The 17,671-nt window shown below is 41.2% G+C and overlaps 1 long non-coding RNA gene across 2 annotated transcripts in view; it reads left to right on the top strand.

The window, feature by feature from the left end:
- LOC135563880 (uncharacterized) overlaps window positions 1-6,513 on the top strand; it is a 79,496-nt gene extending 72,983 nt beyond the window's left edge. For both annotated transcript variants that reach the window (XR_010460621.1, XR_010460622.1), the window contains exon 3: window positions 5,915-6,513. This is a non-coding gene — a long non-coding RNA (uncharacterized LOC135563880). The remainder of the gene's footprint in view (window positions 1-5,914) is intronic.
- Window positions 6,514-17,671: the final 11,158 nt, after the last annotated feature.

Raw genomic sequence — 17,671 nt, 5'->3', positions numbered from 1 at the left:
TTCAGCATCTCCACTTTGGCAAAAAATGTACTTGTATAATTAAGAACAGTATCTTGAAGGATTCAATAGCTGCAATTGTAAGAGTTGTTGCCCTGTCCTTTTCTCTGCGATTGTCATTCTAATGGGATCCAGAAAGAACAAAACCCTGTCCTCAAACATTTACATCTAAATGTGCAAAGTTATTGGCTAAGACACAAGACATCCACATCAAATTAAATAGTACACATTATATTCAGTATTTATTGCAGTGTATAGTCTTAATTTAATTCCTTTACTTTAGATTTGTGTGTATTGTGAAATTGTTAGATATTACTGCACAGTTGGAGCTAGAAACACAAGCATTTCGCTACACCCGCAATAACATCTGCTAAACACATGTATGGAACCAATAAAATGTGATTGGATGTAAATGTACATTACTGTATTGTACATAGTTTGGTCATCTAGGTTTGTACTTTCCATCACCATGAAGAAAAACAATGCATAATACAGTAATTGAGTACATTGAGACATCAACTGGTTTGTGATGACGAGATGTGATGACGTGGTTCAGTTGGTAGCACATGGCGCTTCCAATGCCAGGGTTATGGGTTTGATTCCCATGGGGAACCAGTATGAAAATGTAAGCACTACTGTAAGTTTCTTTGAAAAATAATGTCTACTAAAATAGAAAAGTAATGAATAGACCATTTCACCATTTCATAGAAATAAGTTGCATTAGCAAAGTACACTGCTTAAAAAAATAAAGGGAACACTTAAACAATACAATGTAACTCCAATTCAATCACACTTCTGTGAAATAAAACTGTCCACTTAGGAAGCAACACTGATTGACAATAAATTTCACATGCTGTTGTGCAAATGGAATAGACAACAGGTGGAAATTATAGGCAATTAGCAAGACACCCCCAATAAAGTAGTGGTTCTGCAGGTGGGGACCACCGACCACTTCTCAGTTCCTATGCTTCCTGGCTGATGTTTTGGTCACTTTTAAATGCTGGCAATGCTTTCACTCTAGTGGTAGCATGAGACGGAGTCTACAACCCACACAAGTGGCTCAGGTAGTGCAGCTCATCAATGCGAGCTGTGGCACATCTTGGTGTGCGAGCTGTGGCAAGAAGGTTTGCTGAAGGTTTGCCGTGTCTGTCAGCGTAGTGTCCAGAGCATGGAGGCACTACCAGGAGACAGGCCAGTACATCAGGAGACATGGAGGAGGCCGTAGGAGGGCAACAACCCAGCAGCAGGACCGCTACCTCCGCCTTTGTGCAAGGAGGAGCAGGAGGAGCACTGCCAGAGCCAGCACAGAGGAGCTGTGCTCTTCACAGATGAAAGCAGGTTCACACTGAGCACATGTGACAGACGTGACAGTCTGGAGACGCCGTGGAGAACGTTCTGCTGCCTGCAACATCCTCCAGCATGACCGGTTTGACGGTGGGTCAGTCATGGTGTGGGGTGGCATTTCTTTGGGGGGCCGCACAGCCCTCCATGTGCTCGCCAGAGGTAGCCTGACTGCCATTAGGTACCGAGATGAGATCCTCAGACCCCTTGTGAGACCATATGCTGGTGCGGTTGGCCCTGGGTTCCTCCTGGGTTCCTCCTAATGCAAGACAATGCTAGACCTCATGTGGCTGGAGTGTGTCAGCAGTTCCTGCAAGAGGAAGGCATTGATGCTATGGACTGGCCCGCCCTTTCCACAGACCTGAATCCAATTGAGCATATCTGGGACATCATGTCTCGCTCCACAGACTGTCCAGGAGTTGGCGGATGCTTTAGTCCAGGTCTGGGAGGACGTCCCTCAGGAGACCATCCGCCACCTCATCAGGAGCATGCCCAGGCGTTGTAGGGAGGTCATACAGGCACGTGGAGGCCACACACACTAATGAGCCTCATTTTGACTTGATTTAATGACATTACATCAAAGTTGGATCAGCCTGTAGTGTGGTTTCCCACTTTAATTTTGAGTGTGACTCCAAATCCAGACCGCCATGGGTTGATAAATTTGATTTCCATTGATATTTTTTGTGTGATTTTGTTGTCAGCACATTCAACTATGTAAAGAAAAAAGTATTTAATACGAATATTTCATTCATTCAGATCTAGGATGTGTTATTTTAGTGTTCCCTTTATTTTTTTTGAGCAGTGTATTTCAAGAAACTGAAAAACACATATCAAGCAAGTACTTTTATATTCAGAATGACTGTTTGGTACACATAATTATCAAACTTAAGTTACAAATGCTGGTAAAAAATACATTTACTTAAAAAATGTTCATCAAAATGTTCATCACTGGGCCTTTACTAGTTCTGTACTAGCGGACCAATATAGACATCTTCGGAAAAAAAATCACAGCGCCCCCGCCCCCACCCCCACACTGCTTCCCACGGCCCTGGGTCTAGTCAAAATGGGGTCTAGTCTAGGTTGACAGCTGACGAGGTAAGACTCGTTGAGGCTGAGGTTGTGAAGTCGAAGGGGTAGATACAGGTAGAGCAAGCAGGTGGTTGAGAGTTGCCCTGATAAAATGTATCAAAGGCAGGTTACTTGGCCCAGTAAAGAAGTACTTTAATACGTTGCATGCTCAAACCTTCAATATTTTGTACACTTTCATGGTAGACTACAGAACAGCTTTCACAAGCACATTGTAAGATTTTAATTACATAATTTGACTATACAATTTATATGAATTATGTTGCCAAAGAGGCAACCCTTAATCATCATCCATTTGCTTCATCCCTAATAGTGAATAGATAGATGCATTATTGTAGCTAATAGTAAAATAAACAAAGGAAAACTGCGATACCCAGCCTGGTGTTATATAGCGACCTCCTCTCAACAGGGAACTCAAGTCACCCTATTGGCCTGCCCTTGATAATCCCCCTCCTTTACCTTTTCCCTGTCTCCTTTTATAAGTGTTCCACAATGTGTAACCACAGCTGACAAATAGCCAAGCTATGGGACAAAAGTAGGGAGCGTTACATGTATAATTTTTTTTAGGTATTTGCATTAAGCAAATAGATTCCCTGTTTCTTGTTCCATGCAAGAGGTAATTACTAAAATATATTTTCCTCTGGAGACAGGCAGTCCTCTCTCTCTCTCTCCCTCCATCTCGCTCTCTCAATCATTTTCCCCTCTCTCTCTGTCTCTATCTATTTCACTCACTCTCTCACTCTTTCCCCATCTCCCTCTATCAGTTCCCTCCCCTCTCCCCGCCCCCTCTCCCCACCTTCTCCCTACCCGGCTGTGCCCTTAAACATTGTCATCTGTGTTTCTGCAGCAGTGACAGTAGATCAGCAGGGCCACAGTGGTGGCAGTCGCAGTGGCACTGTGTGCTCCATGTCAATAAGCCTTCAGCTCAGTGGAAGGGCCCCAGCCTCTAAGCCACCACACATGATCACACAGCGCTAGCTAGGCGAGCACCACAGAAAGGCCCAGGCAACTGATGTAAATAAGGATGCCCCTTTTGCTTTCACTGCTGCATTGCAGCTGTGCTTCACAGAAGAGGCAACCACCAGTGTGCCTGGGCCTCATTTCCCAGAGCCTGCATAGCATTAAGATCATCGCTAGATGTATCTTTACCCTTATATTTTGCAACTAGGCCACTGTCTGTAATTTTTGCCTCAATGTGTTTCATGATGTGTGACAAAAATGATGTGCCCAATCTTTGATGTCGTGCTTTATTATTGAGTAAGCATAATAAGCTGCCTCAATAGCCTATTTACAGCCATAGGTGGTAATATATTTCTATGAGCTGATTTGTCACCAGCATTGAGGAATAATTATAATGTGAATGTAAGATTTTAATGGAGAAAGCTGATCCGAGAGCAGCACTGCTATTCCTTTGATCCTATCAGTATCAACACATGGTCTAATGATACACTTAGCGAATGTTCTCTCTACGTGTTTGTTTGGGAACCACTCTTAAAAAGTTTGGAACGATCATCATAATGCCTAAGTTATGTTGCAACTGGGAAACGAGGCCCTGATGTTCAGTGTTTCCGTGCTGAGCCGGGCCCTCTGACATGGAATTAAGTCATCATGTGACCATAAGAAACAATAAGAAAAACAATAAGTGTGAGTCCTCCTCGAATCAAAAGGGGCAATTTGTAGCTAGATGTTTTGATGCAATAAAAGATGATCAGATAGAAAGGCAAGGTTTCCTTTGTCCCCTTTTAGATTTGGTGTCCCTTGTCTTTTGGTTCTGTGTACAGGGCACACAGATAGACACAGTGCTCAGAGGACAGCATTGATTCGATACAGGCTGCTGGGTGTCTACCATCCACTCTGCCACTCTTCCCCCCAGCATCAGGTCTCATTGGACACACCACAACACTAATTTTCCCATTTCTCACTTGCCATGTTTGATGTTTCCCGTCAGCGTTGCTGCCTCCACGGTGTCAAGGTGACTACTACGGAACGCATCCCAGATGGTCCTACTAGGTTCACTCACGTGTGGGTAGTCTTTTCCTATGGATCTTCTCTTGACCACACAGGGTGGGTAAACTCCCACCTGTCATTGTAGATCTGGATTATCCCATGGTATGAGCCTCTTTCCCGGTGAGCGAGCCGTCCTGTCTTCCTACCCTAAACTGAGTTAGCAGTGGAGCACTGGGATCCACTTTTTAAATCCAGGACACCGCTCTTGGTCATCTCTGCTTGCCACAGAGGTTAGCTCTCGCTCTTCCTACTGCAGTTTGGGACAAAATATATCACACGTCAGAGGGGGACATTTTTGTGTACAACACTAATGAGCAATCCAATATTAATGTATAATGCTCTGCACTATTTTAGCATGGACCAGCTCTTACTACGTGTTCACGAAGGATAAATTCAGCCACGGGATTATACTATTTGTATAAGCACAGTATAGTCTAAGACACTCCTTCTAGCGGCTGGTCCTCCATTTATAGTTGACCAGACAACACTCTCATGGGTGAGTCACACTCGCTAAGTCCCGGTTATAGGGTTTCAGCCAAGACTAATTTCATGAAATTGATTCTTAGCTGAAAGCCAAGGTTCAGCACTTTGTCTGAGTAAGGACAAACGTATCACATTTTAGGGAAGACCCAGATGCAGACGGTGTCGAAGTAACAAAAGTTTATTACTAGAACAGGTGCAGGCAAAACGACAGGTCAAAGGCAGGCAGAGGTCCGTAATCCAGTGTGGCGGGACAAGGTACAGGACAACAGGCAGGCAGGCTCAGGGCAGGCAGAATGGTTCAAACCGGGAAAACTAGAAAACCGCTGGTAGGCTTGACGAACAAAGCGAACTGGCAACAGACGAAGAGAGAACACAGGTATAAATACACTTGGGATTATGGGGAAGATGGGTGACACCTGGAGGGGGTGGAGTATATCACAAAGACAGGTGAAACAGATCGGGGTGTGACAGAACTATAGATACTCAATACTCCTTTTGTGTGCTTTTTACACATTCACCCTCAATCTCCCCTGTGGTTTTCTGCTCAAGTCAGTGGCCAGACCATAGTTATTACAATGCTGCTCTTCTTCTTTAGCTCTTTATCCAACAAATAATTTAACCAGAAAACTGAAAACCAGTAACACTTCTCTTTTGGTTCCACAGTTTCACAACTGATGCATTTTAATGTTTTTTTTTTAATGTAGAAATTACAGTGCACTAGCTTCTAACAATAGTAATTAAGTTATGTTCTTACCTTACCCCTCAAAGTCTTCTAACTTCAAATACATCAATTGTCTCTGGATCTGTCTTCACCAGAATCTTTTCACTTTCCCTATCTTTTACATTGGTTTTTATAACCCCTTTTTACCCAAGCCCATAACTCTTTTGACTACAGACACACAAGAGAATCCTCCCCCTTACACTTGACATTTAAGAAAAGTTAAATAACACATGGTCTCCTTTACACGTGATGTCAGGTAACACATTGGTTCCTTCATAGGTGACAACAATCTGTGGTGCCATCAACTTCATGGCCCATGTGCCATCAAGCAACTCTATCAACTCCATCCCGGGGGCCGTGATCTGACGGTGGTGTCACCATATGAGATGAACCTCAGCCTCTGCGGAAGAGGAACCTCTGCATACATTCTATCGTCATTTCCTCGCTGCCTTTGAGTGGGTTTCTCTGTTCCCCAGCTGCCTGTGGTTGAGGCCTCTTCCTGTCTTTTTGCCGCTTCTTCTTGATCTTCCTTGTCTCAGTGTTACCAGTTCTCTCTGGAGACTGGAGGAGTCATCAAGTCATATTAACTAGGCTCATTCACAACAGCAGTAATTCTAACGTCCGGATGAGATGTCAACTGTGGTGAATGTTTATCTTCGATTGAAAATGTTGTTTGGTTGTTTCCTTGTTTATGGAAATGCAGCTATTTGAATATTGTAATTTCATTGGTAATTACTTGGCTTCATTGTGAGTTAATTGCACTTCCTTAATATGCCAATGATAGACCATCAAACTGGCGGAGCTAAAACTTTAATGTTTATATGTTGTTTATGAGTTATCCTTATCAATTAAACATATTGTTTTTGTTCCATCAGCAACACTTGTAGATTCTGTCATTATTTCCGCACAACAAACGTGTTCCAGAGTGCGTCTGTGTTATAAAATAAGAGACTGCCACGGTCCAAATACTCTAGAGTTGGCTTAACAGTCTTAAAAGCAAATAAGTAATTAACAGAATTCGGAGGGTAACAGGGGATAAAATGAGTGATGCCATTAGGATGACTGGGAGAGAGGAAATACGTTTCAAAACCTTGGAGAGGAGATCTCTTGATTTAAATCCACTTTAAAGATAATATTTCATGGGTTAGATGCATGATGCTTCTCCTCGCTGTGTTGAGAGGGATGAGGGAGAAAATCCATCAGTGGGGTGTACGTAAGTCGGAACATAACAACCCCCTAGTCTCATGTGTAGATCTTCTCGCACTAAGATCATAGTAGCAGAACCAACATGTACACAAATAAATAGTATTTTTTATAAAGAATTTCACTAGCATTGCCGCAGGTCCTGGAGCTAAGAGGCTTTTGGATTTATTCAAGTAATCCCATCTGTAAGTACTCTTATATGCGACTCCTGTACGAGTAGTGTGATGCTAATGCCAAATAAGAGAATAAGGAGGCAACTAGCGGTGTAAAAATGTTTGCTTGGTTGAGAGTTGTTTTGGTTTAATGTGATCCTGTGAAACGTTTTTATTCACAGAGGACGTTTGATGTCATCCATCCTACGTACATATTAATTGCCTTGCATTCTGATTAGGGCTGTGGTGAAATGTTTAACTTAAAAAGCAATTAAATAAGCTTTTGTGAGAGAAGCGATTGCACCTATCTTCTTTAATGTTCCATCAAGTTTAAAGCCAGAAATTAGAAATTAGTGCACTCAGGCTATCCGGTAGGCCAAAGTTAGTTACTTTAAGGAGCAGTTCTCTCTGTGGGTCTAACCCAAAAAAATTCTGGAAATGGTTAAAGACCTGGAGAAAAACCCCTCCTCCTCACAGCTTCCCATGTCCCTTAATGTTGATGATGTGGTTGTTACTGACAAGAAGCACATGGCTGAGCTCTATAATCACCACTTCATTAAGTCAGGATTCCTATTTGACTCAGCCATGCCTCCCTGCCTGTCCAACATTTCCTCATCTCCCACCCATTCCAATGCGACTGGCCCCGACGCTTCTCCCTATTTTTACCCTTCCCCGTTACAAAGATTATCCCTGTCGGCAGTCACTGAGTCCGAGGTGCTAAAGGAGCTCCTTAAACTTGCCCCCCAAAAAACATCTGGGTCAGATGGTTTAGACCCTTTCTTCTTTAAGTTTGCTGCCTCTATCATCACCAAGCCCATCTCCGACCTTTTTAACGTGTCTCTACTTTCTGGGGAGGTCCCCACTGATTGGAAGTCAGCCAAGCTTCATCCTTTTTTAAAGGGGGAGATCAAGCAGATCCTAAACTTTATAGGCATATTTCTATTTTGCCCTGTTTATCAAAAGTGTTGGAAAAACTTGTCAATAATCAACTGACTGGCTATTCTTTCTGGTATGCTATCTGGTTTCCGCTCAGGTTATGGATATGTCACTGCAACCTTAAAGGTCCTCAATGATGTCTCTATTGTCCTTGATTCTAAGCAATGTTTTGCTGCTATTTTTATTGACTTGGCCAAATATTTTGACACGGTAGACCATTCCATTCTTGTGGGCCGGGTAATGAGTATTGGTGTCTCTGAGGGATCTTTGGCCTGGTTTGCTAACTACCTCTCTCAAAGAGTGCAATGTATAAAGTCAAAACATCTGCTGTCTCAGCCACACCTGTCACCAAGGGAGTACCACAAGGCTCGATCCTATGCCCCACGCTCTTCTCAATTTACATCAACATCATTGCTCAGGCAGTAGGAAGCTCTCTCCTCCATTTATATGCAGATGATACAGTCTCTATGGGGGTGCCACAGGGTTCAATTCTTGGACCGACTCTCTTCTCTGTATAGATCAATGATGTCGCTCTTGCTGCTGGTGAGTCTCTGATCCACCTCTACGTAGACGACACCATTCTGTATACTTCTGGCCCTTCTTTGGACACTGTGTTAACAACCCTCCAGGCAAGCTTCAATGCCATACAACTCTCCTTTCGTGGCCTCCAATTGCTATTAAATACAAGTAAAACTAAATGCATGCTCTTCAACCGATCGCTGCCTGCACCTGCCTGCCTGTCCAACATCACTACTCTGGACGGCTTTGACTTAGAATACGTGGACAACTACAAATACCTAGGTGTCTGGTTAGACTGTAAACACTCCTTCCAGACCCACATCAAACATCTCCAATCCAAAGTTAAATCTAGAATTGGCTTCCTATTTCGCAACAAAGCATCCTTCACTCATGCTACCAAACATACCCTTGTAAAACTGACCAACCTACCAATCCTCGACATCGGCGATGTCATTTACAAAATAGCCTCCAATACCCTACTCAACAAATTGGATGCAGTCTATCACAGTGCCATCCGTTTTGTCACCAAAGCCCCATATACTACCCACCATTGTGACCTGTATGCTCTCGTTGGCTGGCCCTCGCTTCATACTTGTCGCCAAACCCACTGGCTCCATGTCATCTACAAGACCCTGCTAGGTAAAGTCCCCCCTTATCTCAGCTCGCTGGTCACCATAGCATCACCACCTGTAGCACGCGCTCCAGCAGGTATATCTCTCTGGTCACCCCTAAAACCAATTCTTTCTTTGGCCGCCTCTCCTTCCAGTTCTTTGCTGCCCATGACTAGAACGAACTACAGCAATCTGTGAAACTGGAAAATCTCCCTCACTAGCTTTAAGCACCAGCTGTCAGAGCAGCTCACAGATTACTGCACCTGTACATAGCCCATCTATAATTTAGCCCAAACAACTACCTCGTTCACTACTGTATTTGTTTTATTTATTTATTTTGCTCCTTTGCACCCCATTATTTTTATTTCTACTTTGCACATTCTTCAACTGGAAATCTACCATTCCAGTGTTTTACTTGCTATATTGTATTTACTTTACCACCATTGCCTTTTTTTACCTTTACCTCCCTTATCTCACCTCATTTGCTCGCATCGTGTATATAGACTTATTTCTATTTTATTATTGACTGTATGTTTGTTTTACTCCATGTTGTATGTGTCGAACTGCTTTGCTTTATCTTGGCCAGGTCGCAATTGTAAATGAGAACTTGTTCTCAACTTGCCTACCTGGTTAAATAAAGGTGAAATAAATAAATAAAAATTACACTCAATTGGCTCCTACCCGGATTTTGTGTTAAATGCTCTACAACAAAGCTTTCTTAGTGTCCCAAAAACTTTCTCTACCCTTAACCTTGTTCTGAACACCTCCAAAACAAAGGTAACATGGTTTGGTAAGAAGAATGTCCCTCTCCCCACAGGTGTGATTACTACCTCTGAGGGTTTAGAGCTTGAGGTAGTCACCCCATACAAGTATTTGGGAGAATGGCTAGATTGTACACTGTGTTTCTCTCAGCACATATCAAAGCTGCAGCCTAAATTAAATCTAGACTTGGTTTCCTCTATCGTAATCGCTCCTTTTTCACCCCAGCTGCCAAACTAACCCTGATAACCATCCTACCCATACTAGATCGGCAGGTAAGGGTGCTCTCGAGCGGCTAAATGTTCTTTACCATTCAGCCATCAGATTTGCCACCAATGCTCCTTACAGGACACCACTGGACTCTATACTCCTCTATAAACTGTTCATCTCTGTATACCAGTGGGTCTTGCGACTGGTATACAGAGATGAACAGTTTATAGAGGAGTATAGAGTCCAGTGATGTGTCCTGTTATTTATAAAAACCTTCTTAGGCCTCACTCCCCCCTATCTGAGATATCTACTGCAGCCCTCATACTCCACATACAACACCCATTCTGCCAGTCACATTCTGTTAACGGTCCCCAAAGCACACACATCGCTCGTCTTTTCAGTTTGTTGCAGCTAGCGACTGGAAAAGGCTGCAACAAACATTCAAACTGGACAGTTTTATCTCGATCTCTTCATTCAAAGACTCAGTCATAGACACTCTTACTGACAGTTGTGGCTGCTTCATGTGATGTATTTTTGTCTCTACCTTCTTGCCCTATGTTCTGTTGTCTGTGCCCAATAATGTTTGTACCATGTTTTGTGCTGCTACCATGTTGTCCTGCTGCCATGTTGTTTTGCTAACATGTTGTTGTCTTGTTGTGTTGCTGCCATGCTGTGTTGTCATGGGTTGCTGCCTTGCTATATTGTTGTCTTAGGTCTCTCTTTATGTAGTGTCGTGATGTGTGTTATGTCCTATATTATTATAATTAAATTATTTTTATCCCAGACATCCCCGCAGGAGGGTTTTTGCCTTTTGGTAGGCCATCATTGTAAATAAGAAATTGTTCTTAACTACTTGCCTAGTTAAATAAAGGTTAAATAAAAATAAATATAAATAAAATAAATGTGTGAGTGAGTGATCCAATATCGCAAATGTGACTTTGTTTTCTAGTCATATGTTTTTATTTGATAGCATCACATGATCAGTAAATTTGCAAATGAATAAGGAAGACATTACTTTCTAAAAGTGTGAATGGTTATGCAAATAAACTAGAGGTTAAAGGTAAATGGCTGGTAGGAAAATAAAAACTCATTTTATTTTCCTTGGCAGGGCCAATCACTGTTGCGTATAGGCAATTGTGAATCCAGAGATTGAGCTCAACTGCATGGCTATCTGAGGTACAGTGGGGAGGAAAATTACTTTCTTTAAATTACAGTGAAGTTTATAAATCAGTGATGATAAGGATGGTATGGACCAGCCAACTCCCCAGGGGCAAGAATGAACTGTTCCATCTCCCACAATATAAAGAAATGAAGTATTCTATTCAGTTTCTGCTGCAGATGCATATGTAGGATTATATTAAATCAGAAGATGAGGGAAAGGGAAAAGCTATGTGTGAAAACATTTAAATAAGAGAACTTCATATTGCTGTAGCTTCTGTACACTCTAAAAAATAAAGGTGCAAGTTGGAAGCAAATAAGGTTCTTGAGAGCGATGCCATATTTTAAGTTCTCTGAAAAAACATCAATGGGATGATTCGAACCATACAAGATTCCAAAACCAGACATAATTTGGCCCTCCAGGACCGGAATTCAATAGCCCTGCTATAGGGTTTTAAGACTTATTTGCATATTTCCCAGGGTGCCTTTAGAGTGTTTTTTTTGTTTGTTACCAGCACCACCATGATTGTGTTTGCTAGTGACAGAGACATGGATATAGCATTTATTTCATTTCAATCCTATGGCCTTCACCAAGTGAAATCCTATATGAATGTTGTTTTTATTTTTTTTATTTTTTTTATCTGTTTTAATAAATATTGACATGTATATATAAAATATGAATTTGGCATTTGGATCACTTCAAAGTGAGACAAATAAAAGTTTTACAATTTATAAGTACAACAGCTTTGTTTACACACTGGAAGTAAGATTTCTCCATGGCCAAAAGTACGTGGACTCCCCTTCAAATGAGTGGATTTCCAACAAGGAAAGGTGGCATTCTATGACGGTGCTACGTTGAAAGTCACTGAGCTTTTCAGTAAGGCCATTCTACTGCAAATGTTTCTCTATAGAGATTGCATGGCTTTGTGCTCAATTTGATAAACCTGTCAGTAACGGGTGTGGCTGAAATAATCCACTAATTTGAAGGGCTTTCCACATAGTTTTGTATATATAGTGTATATTTTTTCTTATAGTGTATATTCTTTCATTCTAGCCTGAGCGCAAACCCTCATTATGTCATTCTACATTAATTAAAATCGACATAATAATTCACATTTCCTGTTGCTTCTGGATTATTTTCCCGCTGTAGCAAACTGGCTCAAATTAAGATCCTACATCTGTAGCATGCAATTCCCATAGGTGCAGTTGAGTCATAGGCAAGCAATTGATACTCATGGGCCACATGTTCTCTCTATTTTGTCAATGTTTTAGATTTAAAAAGAAAACATGCAAGATAAACATAATGAATGCCAAGAGATCCAAACAATGCAAAGATGTTTTAATTTGGTTGTCATTGATATTTGTAATGCTGTTTACTCTACTCTCAACATTTGGGGGTGGATGACACCCATTGCTTGAACAGATGGGGTGCCTTTGAAAATGCACCCTAATCCCTACATAGTGTACTGCTTTTGACCAGGTCCTATGGACGCAGCTCTAGTTTTTGTGTCTGTCTAGAGATCAATTAAGGCACAAGGTTAGGAGTGAACAGGCTCACAGTAAGTGATGCAATTACAGTGTCTCCACAAGTACATTTATCACCAATTAAAACAAATGGACTTTGCACGTGTGTTATAGTCAGCTACATTGCTTTCCAATGGATCTTCATCAACTGTTAATTCGACTTTGTTAAAAAAGGAAAAAAAAAAAAAAAAAGAAGTCTTGGCAAAGATGTGCAGGGGCCTGATCTAGTATGGTCAGACAAAATATGGTTATAATGAGTTACCCTATCGAGTTCTTCAATTGCAAGAGGGGAAAGTATTTCTGAAAGGATACACCCAGATGGCTAAATAAAGCTACACTACTGTTCAAATGTTTGGGGTCACTTAGAAATGTCCATGTTTTCCATGAACACACATATGAAATGAGTTGCAAAATGAATAGGAAAAATAGTCAAGACGTTGACAAGGTTATAAATAATGATTTTTAATTGAAACAATAGCTGTGTCCTTCAAACTTTGCTTTCGTCAAAGAATACTCCATTTACAGCAATTACAGCCTTGCAGACCTTCAGCATTCTAGTTGTCAGTTTGTTGAAGTAATCAAAAGAGATTCCATCCCATGCTTCCTGAAGTACCTCCATCAATTGGATCGGCTTGATGGGCACTTTTTACGCACCCACAACAGCTGCACCCACAACAGTCAAGCTGCACCCACAACAGCTCAATAAGGTTGAGATCCAGTGACTGTGCTGGCCACTCCATTATAGACAGAATATCAGCTGACTGCTTCTTCCCAAAATAGTAGTTAGAGCGTTGTACTAGCAACCAAAAGGTTGCAAGTTCAAATCCCCGAGCTGACAAGGTACAAATCTGTCGTTCTGCCCCTGAACAAGGCAGTTAACCCACTGTTCCTAGGCTGTCCTTGAAAATAAGAATTTGTTCTTAACTGACTTGCCTAGGTATTAAATAAAGGTTTAAAAAAAAGTTTGGAGCTGTTGCCATGTTGTAGGAGGAAATTGGCTCCAATTAAATGCTGTCCACAGGGTATGGCATGGAGTGATAGCCTTCCTTCTTCAAGATCCCTTTAACCCTGTACACATCTCCCACCTTACCACCACCAAAGCACACCCAGACCATCACATTGCCTCCACCATGCTTGACAGATGGCGTCAAGCACTCCTCCAGCATCTTTTCATTTTTTCTGCGTCTCACGGATGTTCTTCTTTGTGATCCAAACACATCAATCTTAGATTTGTCTGTCCATAACACTTTTTTCCAATCTTCCTCTGTCCAGTGTCTGTGTTCTTTTGCCCATCTTAATCTTTTCTTTTTATTGACCAGTCTGAGATATGGCTTTTTCTTTGCAACCCTTGAAGACCAGCATCCTGGATTCACCTCTTCACTGTTGATGTTGAGACTGGTGTTTTGCGGGTACTATTTAATGAAGCTGCCAGTTGAGGACTTGTGAGGCATCTGTTTCTCAAACTAGAAACTTGAATGTACCAGCACTCTTCCTCAGTTGTGCCTTGGGGTCTCCCACTCCTCTTTCTATTCTGGTTAGAGACAGTTTGCGCTGTTCTGTGAAGGGTGTTGTATGAGATCTTCAGAGATCTTCAGTTTCTTGGCAATTTCTCACATGGAATAGCCTTCATTTCTCAGAACAAGAATGGACTGACGAGATTCAGAAGAAAGTTCTTTGTTTCTGTCCATTTTGAGCCTGTAATCGAACCCACAAATGTTGATGCTCCAGATACTCAACTAGTCTGAAGAAGGCCAGTTTTATTGCTTCTTTAATCAGACAAAAGTTTTCAGCTGTGCTCACATAATTGTAAATGGTTTTTCTAATGATCAATTAGCCTTTAAAAATTATAAACTTGGATTAGTTAACACAACGTGTCATTGGAACACAGGAGGGATGGTTGTACGCCTATGTAGACATTCCATAAAAAATCTGCAGTTTCCAGCTACAATAGTCATTTACAACATTAACAATGTCTACCCTGTATTTCTGATTAATTTGATGTTATTTTAATGGACAATTTTTAAAATTTTCTTTCAAAAACAAGGACATTTCTAAGTGACCCCAAACTTTTGAACGATAGTGTATCTGAACAACCCAACATATGGAAAATCATATTTCTAAATCTCACAGTATCTGGAAATGGTGAATTACTACCACCATGGATATATGTACATTTCACCAAGCTATTGAAATGCAGTATAGTATAAACTAGAGATGGCAAGGGAAAAATATATCCAAATGCTTTATGGTCGATATCAGTTCTGCCTGCCTTAACCGTTGAGGAGGTGATAAGGGGCCGGGTATCTAACAAATACATTCAACACAGTCACTCCTGTCTGAAGTTTGTTGTTCCCATAGTGGAGCCACATAAAGCATTAGTGACTGGAGAAGGTTGAGGAGAATTGATGGCGAAAGGGGTTTTATAGGTCAAGATTCACAACCTGACACCTCTACTCCACTGTTCAGGGTGAAGGTGTCATCATTTCAGACCCAACCGGGCCCTATTAATTTACACTTCTTCACAGGGATGTGTTGCCAAAGAAAAATGCAGCCAATAATATGGATGTGTGGTTACTCCTAACATGGATGTGTGGTAACTCCTAACAACTCTTCTCGAGTCGGATACATGGGACATCTGATTGGGTATGTGTGCATGTGAACATTTCATGTGAGAGTATTGGATAATAATGTTCCTACTATAAATTATGCTGAGAATGCTCAGTGGCAGTGGGCAATTGGTATAGTGAACATTTAGAAAGAAAGTATTTGGGATTCCATAGTCACCTTTAACCCCTAGCTACTCATCTAATCTCAGAACTGTGTGGCACAGAAAAGAATGAGCAATAAAACAGAGGTGAAGAAAGAATATGTTTGCTTTGCATTAACTCTACAAATTTACAAGCATAAAGCTCTTACTTGTTCCAAAGTGCTTTCTTCTTTGCCGAGGAAAACATTTCGGTGGATCTTATCAAAGTCCGTGTTATGTATTTATCATTTTCTGTCCCCTCTATGCCCACTGTCAGGATACGCCATTATCTTAGAAGTTGTTTGCAGGCAGCCTTTACTCTGGACAGGGGTTGCATCTAAAATGACATCCTATTCCCTATATGATGCTAAACCTTAGGAAAAGGAATAGAGCTCCGTTTGGGACACAAACCTATTCAATTGGCAAAAAATAGAGAAAAAGTAGTGGGAGAGATTTGGAGTATTGTTTCTGTGGGTTGTACTGTATTTAATTGCATACCATTTTACTGTACTCCATATTACTTAGGATGTTACTGTCAGATTGGCATCTCTCATAAGAGCTAGCTATATATCTAACAATAGCTAGAAATAAAAAATATTTTTTGATACAGTTGAGACAATAACATACAGTTGAAGTCAGAAGTTTACATAAACTTGTTTTTTCAACCACTCCACAAATGTCTTGTTAATTAACAAACTATAGTTTTGGCAAGTCGGTTAGGACATCTACTTTGTACATGACGCAAGTCATTTTTCCAACAATTGTTTACAGATTGATTATTCACTTATAATGCACCGTATCACAATTCCAGTAGGTCAGAAGTTTACATACACTAAGTGGACTGTGCCATTAAACAGCTTGGACAATTCCTGAACATTGTCATGGCTTTAGAAGCTTCTGATAGGCTAATTGACATCATTTGAGTCAATTGGAGGTGTACCTGTGGATGTATTTCAAGGCCTACCTTCAAACTCAGTGCCTCTTTGTTTGACATCATGGGAAAATCAAAAGAAATCAGCCAAGACCTTAGAAAAAAAAATTGTAGACCTCCACAAGTCTGATTCATCCTTGGGAGCAATTTCCAAACGCCTGAAGGTATCACCTTCATCTCTACAAACAATAGTACGCAAGTATAAACACCATGGGACCACGCAGCCATCATACTGCTCAGGAAAGAGACGCATTCTGTCTCCTAGAGATGAATGTACTTTGGGGCGAAAAGTGTAAATCAATCCCAGAACAACAGAAAAGGACCTTGTGAAGATGCTGAAGGAAACGGGTACAAAAGTATTTATATCCACAGTAAAACCAGTCCTATATCGACATAACCTGAAAGGCCGGTCAGCAAGGAAGAAGCCACTGCTAAAAAAACGCCCTAAAAAAGCCAGACTCCGGTTTGGAACTGCACATGGGGACAAAGATCGTACTTTTTGGAGGAATGTTCTCTGGTCTGTTGAAACAAAAATAGAACTGTTTGGCCATAATGACCATCGTTATGTTTGGAGGAAAAAGGGGGAGGCTTGCAAGCCGAAGAACACTTTCCCAACCATGAAGCACGGGGGTGACAGCATCATGTTGTGGGGGTGCTTTGCTAAAGGAGGGACTGGTGCACTTCACAAAATAGATGTCATAAAGTAGAAGGAAAATGATGTGGATATATTGAAGCAATATCGCAAGACATCAGTTAAAGCTTGGTCGCAAATGAGTCTTCCAAATGGACAATGACCCCAAGCATACTTGTGGTAAAATAAGTTGTGGTAAAATGGCTTAAGGAGAACAATGTCAAGGTATTGGAGAGGCCATCACAAAGCCCTGACCTCAATCTTATAGAAAACTTTTGGGCAGAACTGAAAAAGCATGTGCAAGCAAGGAGGCCTACAACACACTTGACTCAGTTACACCAGCTCTGTCATGAGGAATGTGCCAAAATTCACCCAACTTATTGTGGGAAGCTTGTGGAAGGCTACCTGAAACGTTTGACCCAAGTTAAACAATTTAAAGGAAATGATACCAATTACTAATTGAGTGTATGTAAACTTCTGACCCACTGGGAATATGATGAAAGCAATAAAAGCTGAAATCAATCATTCTCTCTACTATTATTCTGACATTTCCCATTCTTAAAATGAAGTACTGATCTTATGTGACCTAAAATAGGGAATTTTTACGTGGATTAAATGTCAGGAATTGTGAAAAACGGAGTTTAAATGTATTTGGC

This window comes from Oncorhynchus nerka, linkage group LG22 (genome assembly GCF_034236695.1).
Source record: "Oncorhynchus nerka isolate Pitt River linkage group LG22, Oner_Uvic_2.0, whole genome shotgun sequence".
Classification (NCBI taxonomy): domain Eukaryota; kingdom Metazoa; phylum Chordata; class Actinopteri; order Salmoniformes; family Salmonidae; genus Oncorhynchus; species Oncorhynchus nerka.
This window is presented reverse-complemented; position numbering and strand designations above follow the sequence as displayed.